Here is a 6,572-nt window from a genome sequence, read left to right as displayed (position 1 = left end):
ATAATGCCCTGACTGATGCCCTGACTTGTTGGTTCCCGAGTGAACACCTGGTCAGAAGACCCATGTGTTCACTACCAAAACCCTTACCTCTTTTGGCTACCCATCTTGGCTTGGCCACCCAGGCTAGGGAGCCAGAGTGAAGAGCACCAGGTTAAAGAGGGCGGTTGCTGCCTGCAGTGGGCTTACATAGGGCCTGTGAGGTCACACACACAGCCAATCAGCGAGAGAGTCACCCATTACGAAGCTATCTCAATATGGCCAGGATCCCGCCCAAGGGCAGTGCTAATATCCACAGAAATTACTTCCGGGCCTCAATCTCCCGATGCGCTGTGGCACCCATTTAAAGGGCCCTTACATTTCTTTCTTTCTTTTTTTTTTTTTTTGGTCTCATCATTTCATGAAGAATTTATATTAAGGACTGAAAATATTGTGTCAAATGTTGATGGTGGGAAGAGAGAGCCCAGAACAATTAAAACATATACCTTTGGAAATATCAAAGAATTACCAAAGAAGAAATTGTGAAATGGTATACCATGGTGCCAAAAGAGACAATGTATATTAATTTTTCCTTGAATTCCTAGAAACCGTGAAGCCTCAGCTGACTCATAAGCTGACCCAAAGGCAGGTAAATATTACAGTGCAAAAGAAAGAGAATCATTGGTGGGAGAGACATACAAAAAACATGCTTACTTTTTGGCCTTGATTTTTAATTGTTGATTGGAGCAGTCTGTCCCAAAATTGGAGCTGAAAGTCAAAGAATAACAGAAAAACAAAATCAGGATGGAATCTAGAGTTCCAAATGACTATTACGTCAACCTGAAGAGAGGATACCTGTTTATGTACAATCTGGTTCAGTTCTAAGGATTCTCATAGATTCTTGTCAACATGAAAGAGTGGCTATTTATCTTATGAAAAGACTCTTTCTATGACAAATTCCACACCATGATGTATTTCTTCCAGATGCTAGCAGTTGTTGAGATAGCTCATCAATGCCTTACTTAGAGTCATTGGCTCACTGGTCATCCCCACTTTTATCCAGTTCTTTGGTGGGAAATGTCATTTTATTTGTCATCACTGGCAGCTTAGAAGAAATGCAAAGCAAAGCTGTGATTTTCTTTATATTTTATTTGTGGAGCTCACTGAGATATGCAGGTATCAATTCTATAAACTTGCCTTCCTTAATAGAGATAGAAAATTACTTACATGTATCTGATATCTCAACTATCTTTTATATCCTCTGGGATGTTTGGCAAAAGGTGTTTCACAGTCAAGTTCATTATCCAGTATGATGGGGAGATTTAACTTTATGTTGCCATATCCATTGAACATGACTGTCAAATTTTCATTCTTTCTTCAAATCTATCTTATAATAATATTTTAGGATGATTTTAAAATTTCCATCACTTTTATAAATAATGAAAAAGGCTATACCAACTAATCAAAGCAGCAAATGGCTTCATAATCATATTTTCCAGTTCTTAATGGCCTTTATTTTCTATGATGATACAAAGTTTTCTTCTAAAGTTTAATAATTTTAATTTTAAGTGATCCCATAACACCTCTAACTATTGTACCATTTTACTATAGAATATTCATGTTCAACTCTCATGTTCAACCAAATAAACTTGCTTCCTAACTTTCACCATTCTAAGAACAATACCTCATTCCTGTATATACTATATAGTTAGTGATATCAGAAGGATTTATTCAAATCTCTGCTTCTGATAGTCAGTTAATTCCACTTTCTGAGCAATTCAAAGCAGAAACTTGTGCTGTATATTTTCTTAGTTGAGATTTCTCATTTTCAACAATAGATTATAAGAAAAACCAAGATGGTGCTTTCTAACAAGAAAGTGAAAACTATAGAGCTGAGTTTTAGAGACCCCCCAAAATCATGAAAACCACAGATTATTTGTTGTTATCACAAGGTGTATCTTTCAGTGGTCAGTCCACTGTGTTAATTTGACACTTTGGGTTTTCCTTTGTATTTTGCTCATGTTATAGGAAAGGAGAGAGAATTTTATTAATCACTCAGCATTACTGAGGAGAATACTACTTTCCTCCCATCTCTGATAAAATTCTGCATTTGTTCAGCTCATTTCCTTCCAGAAACTAATCATTTAAATGTACAAAGGTAAAAACAATTTAGTTAAAATCATGAACAATAGCAGCTCCCAGAGCATGGCTCATGATTACTTCTTTCAGTCAGCACTTTGGCTGGTACAGTCTATCACAACTGGTGGTAATAAAGAGTACAATAGTAAAGATCTCATTAACAACACCAGACAAAATTTCAAATTGGCATTGACTATGCCTATAATGCTAATTCAAACCATTGGACTAAGTAACCTTGACAGAAATCTTACAGTGTTAGGTGCTTTTACTTTTTCTGGGAAAAAAGGGTTCATATGACCCTGTGACATAGTCTTCAAAGTGCCACGTCAAAACATCAGGATTTTGTTATTCTGCAATAAATATTATTATGCAACTAGTTAGAATGTGGTTTAGTCACTCCATGTTCTCATTTCTCAGCAATAAGGAAAGATCTTTTTTCTTTTGTTTCAAAATCCTTTCATTCATTTTTTCCCTTATCCCAGCTAGAATTGAAGATTATCTAGCACAGTACTTGGCACATAGTGGTCACTTAATTAAATGCTTGTTGATTGATTTATTGATTATATAAGTCATAGTTCTAGCATCAGTAAAGACTTCAGGGACCATCAAGTCCCTCTTTCCCTGTTCTTTTATTCAGCAACTTCAAGGTTATAATGTTTTCTCCTCCGAATCAGTGCAATGTGTCTGGTTTAATTAAATAATAATATACAAGGATTCTTTAAGGGTCTTTTCTGTTTCCATTTCTATACTGGATACCTTTTCTTGATCAATGATATCCATGATCTCACTGAGAAAGGAATATTAAATTTAAGTAAATTAATTAAACAAGGATATTTTCAAAAGCTGTACATCTTAGTGTTATACCAATCAGACTCCCAAGAAACTATTTCAATGACCTAGAAAAAATAACAACAAAATTCATATGGAAGAATAAAAGGTCGAGAATTGCAAGGGAACTAATAAAAAAAAACTCAGAGGAAGGTAGTCTAAGTGTACCTGATCTAAAGCTATATTATATAGCAGCAGTCACCAAAACCATTTGGTATTGGCTAAGAAATAGACCGGTAGATCAGTGGAACAGATTAGATACAAAGGACAAAAAAGGATACAGCAACCTAATCTTTGACAAACCCAAAGATACCAACATTAGGGATAAAAATTCATTATTCGGAAAAAACTGTTGGGAAAACTGGAAATTAGTATGGCAGAAATTAGATATGGATCCACACTTAACACCATATACCAAGATAAGATCAAAATGGGTCCATGATTTAGGCATAAAGAGGGAGATAATAAATAGATTAGAGGAACAGAGGATAATCTACCTCTCAGACTTGTGGAGGAGGAAGGAATTTATGACCAGAGGAGAACTAGAGATCATTATTGATCACAAAATAGAAGATTTTGATTTCATCAAACTAAAAAGTTTCTGTACAAATAATACTAATGCAAACAAGATTAGAAGGGAAGTAACAAATTGGGAAAATATTTTTAAAAGTAAAGGTTCTGACAAAGGTCTCATTTCCAAAATATATAGAGAACTGACCCTAATTTATAAGAAATCAAACCATTCTCCAATTGATAAATGGTCAAAGGATATGAACAGACAATTCTCAGATGATGAAATTGAAATTATATCCACTCACATGAAAGAGTGTTCCAAATCACTACTGATCAGAGAAATGCAAATTAAGACCACTCTGAGATACCACTACACACCTGTCAGATTGGCTAAGATGACAGGAACAAATAATGATGAATGTTGGAGGGGATGTGGGGAAACTGGGACACTAATACATTGCTGGTGGAGTTGCGAAAGAATCCAGCCATTCTGGAGAGCAATCTGGAATTATGCCCAAAAAGTTATCAAACTGTGCATACCCTTTGACCCAGCAGTGCTACTACTGGGATTATATCCCAAAGAAATACTAAAGAGCGGAAAGAGACATATATGTGCCACAATGTTTGTGGCAGCTCTTTTTGTTGTAGCTAGAAACTGGAAGATGAATGGATGTCCATCAGTTGGAGAATGGTTGGGTAAATTGTGGTATATGAAGGTTATGGAATATTATTGCTCGGTAAGAAATGACCAGCAGGAGGAATATAGAGAGGCTTGGAGAGACTTAAATCAACTGATGCTGAGTGAAATGAGCAGAACCAGAAGATCACTGTACACTTCAACAATAATACTGTATGAGGATGTATTCTGATGGAAGTGGAAATCTTCAACATAAAGAAGAGCCAACTCACTTCCAGTTGATCAATGATGGACAGAGGTAGCTACACCCAGAGAAGAAACACTGGGAAGTGAATGTAAATTGTTAGCACTAATATCTGTCTGCCCAGGTTGCATGTACCTTCGGATTCTAATGTTTATTGTGCAACAAGAAAATGATATTCACACACATGTATTGTACCTAGACTATATTGTAACACATGTAAAATGTATGGTATTGCCTGTCGTCGGGGGGAGGGAATAGAGGGAGGGGGGGATAACTTGGAAAAATGAATACAAGGGATAATATTATAAAAATATATATATAATAAAAAATTTAAAAAAAAAAGCTGTACATCAATAGAAGAAAAAATCATTTAAGTCTGTAGATATAGATATCAGGCCCTTTAGTTTTAGGGCCTTGGACTTTCTTATTCCTGAATCCAGAAAAACAGTATTGGTGTAAGGGAGAAACTGTTGGACCCTGAATCAGAAAGAACTGGGTTAGAATCCAATCTCAGCTAGTTTCTATGGGCCATAGTTTCTCATCTCTAAAAGGAAAGGATTGAGCCTCGAAGGTCCCTTCTCTCTCTATGTATATGAATTAGATTATCTGATATTTAAATTAGGATGTTAGAGAAGACTTCTATTACAATTTTTACTTCTGCAATCCTTCTTTCTTGGCCTTATGCTATCTCAAATGAGATATTTGCAAAGTACTTAATATGGTGTTTGGCACTATAACTGTGAAGTAGCACTTGATACATGCATGTTTTCTTCAGGGACCATCAAAAGTCTCTCCTTCCCTGTTCTTTTATTTAATAACTTTCTTTAAGATCATAGTGTTGTCTCCACAGTCTCGGCACAATGTGTCTGGTTTAATTAAATAATCAATATACAAGTATTCGTCTTTTCTATTTCCATTCCTATCCTGGATACCTTTCCTTGACCAATGATACCCGTGATCCCATGGAGAAAGGAATATTAAATTTACTTTAAGTAAACCAATCAAAGAAGGATTAATTTTTGTTCAGTCATTTTTCAGTAGGGTCTACTCTTTTCTTCACAAAGATACAAGAGTGGTTTGCTATTTCCTTCTCCAGTTCATTTTACCAATGAGAAAACTGAGGCAATAAGGATTAAGTGACTTGCCCAGAGGTACACAGCTAGCAAGTAAGTGCCTGAGGGCAGATTTGAACTCAGGAAGCTGAGTTTTCCTGACTCCAAGGCTAGTCCTTTATTCAGCGCGCCACCTAGCTGCCCTACTTCAAACTCCTAGCCAGGAACTTAGGTTTGGCTTTTTCCGACACTAGTTTTGCTCTTCTTGCTGAAAACCACTTCATCCTGGTGAACTTTAACGAGATCACTGACCTCTGCTTTACCCGCAGTAGAGGTTGCAAGCAGCAAGTGTGACTAACATCTTTCTAAATCCAGTCAAGTGCCCCCTTCCCTCTGCAACCTCTCATGACCGTAGGAGGTATCCACTGAAGAATGGAGGTGGTGGGGGGGGGCAAGATAGAGGAAGGGGGGATTAGAGGACCAGTGTCCAGACTCTTTGGCGAGGAGAGCAGGGAGAAATGAGTGTTGATATTGGTGAGCCTTCCTATCCTTAAGTGCAATTCTGTCAGCTAGAGTTAATAAATTTTAAGTATACTAAAAATAAATACTATCTAAGGCAACAATCTCCCAAGAGGTTTCTAATTTCTTGCTCTCTACCTCTAATTTTTAGGGTGTGTGTGTCTGTGTGTGTGTGTGTGTGTGTGTGTGTGTGGTGGGGGCAAGGGTGGGAGGGGGAGATTGGTTGTATACTTAGAGTTGAAAATAAAAAGATCCCTCTATTGACTCCTGAATGGCTGAGATAAAGAGAAACCACATGGGAATCATTGTCTAGAAATGAGAGCTCTAAAGCCTGGCCTCTTTTTTCCCATTATTGTGCTATTCTCCTCCTTTCCCCTACCCCTCCGTCAATCGTTGCAATGCCCCCCTAACCAACCCCCTTCACTCTCAGAGCCCCAAAGATTTCTTTTTCTAACTCGTACTCCCTCAGCCCCCTCAACTGAGCTCAAGACCTCCATTCAGAATCACTGGTTTGGGTAAAATCCCTTATTCACCCCCCCACTCCCTCATCAGCTGAGCTTCAGTTCAGCCCTCACAAAACAAAACAAAACCAGCCCATATAATTGATGGTTGCTGCAGTGGGACCCCCTCTACTCCACCCCCACAGTGGCTCCTGCTGTTGCCA

The 6,572-nt window shown here is 37.6% G+C and overlaps 1 pseudogene; it reads left to right on the top strand.

Annotated features, from left to right (window-relative positions):
- The first annotated feature begins 523 nt into the window (after positions 1 to 523).
- On the top strand, positions 524 to 1,381 carry LOC141562055 (very-long-chain (3R)-3-hydroxyacyl-CoA dehydratase 3 pseudogene; annotated as a pseudogene).
- The last annotated feature ends 5,191 nt before the right edge of the window (positions 1,382 to 6,572 follow it).

The sequence above is a fragment of the Sminthopsis crassicaudata genome, chromosome 3 (assembly GCF_048593235.1).
Source record: "Sminthopsis crassicaudata isolate SCR6 chromosome 3, ASM4859323v1, whole genome shotgun sequence".
Taxonomy (NCBI): Eukaryota; Metazoa; Chordata; class Mammalia; order Dasyuromorphia; family Dasyuridae; genus Sminthopsis; species Sminthopsis crassicaudata.
Note: the sequence above shows the minus strand (reverse complement) of the source record. Positions and strands in the feature narration are given on the sequence as shown.